Genomic DNA, 224 nt, shown 5'->3' with positions numbered 1-224 from the left:
CAAAGTGAATTTCCTCTGATTACATACGCAAAAAGAAGAAAAAAAAACCCTAATGGCTTTTACCCACCTTTGATATGCTGTTAAATTGTAAATCAGAAAATCAAATTAACTTTCATTTAATCATTCATATCAAATTGCGAATCTCTTAGAGTAATATCAACGGTTAATTATCCCCGGGCTTTGTGAAATTACGGTTATGTCAGATGCTCTTGAAACGGCGTGGC

General features: G+C 33.9%; 1 protein-coding gene across 1 annotated transcript in view; it reads right to left on the bottom strand.

The window, feature by feature from the left end:
• LOC119581721 (neurogenic locus notch homolog protein 1-like) overlaps positions 1 to 224 on the bottom strand; it is a gene marked incomplete in the record, with an annotated part of 24,689 nt that overhangs the window by 16,353 nt on the left and 8,112 nt on the right.

Source organism: Penaeus monodon, chromosome 15 (genome assembly GCF_015228065.2).
Source record: "Penaeus monodon isolate SGIC_2016 chromosome 15, NSTDA_Pmon_1, whole genome shotgun sequence".
NCBI lineage: Eukaryota > Metazoa > Arthropoda > Malacostraca > Decapoda > Penaeidae > Penaeus > Penaeus monodon.
Note: the sequence above shows the minus strand (reverse complement) of the source record. Positions and strands in the feature narration are given on the sequence as shown.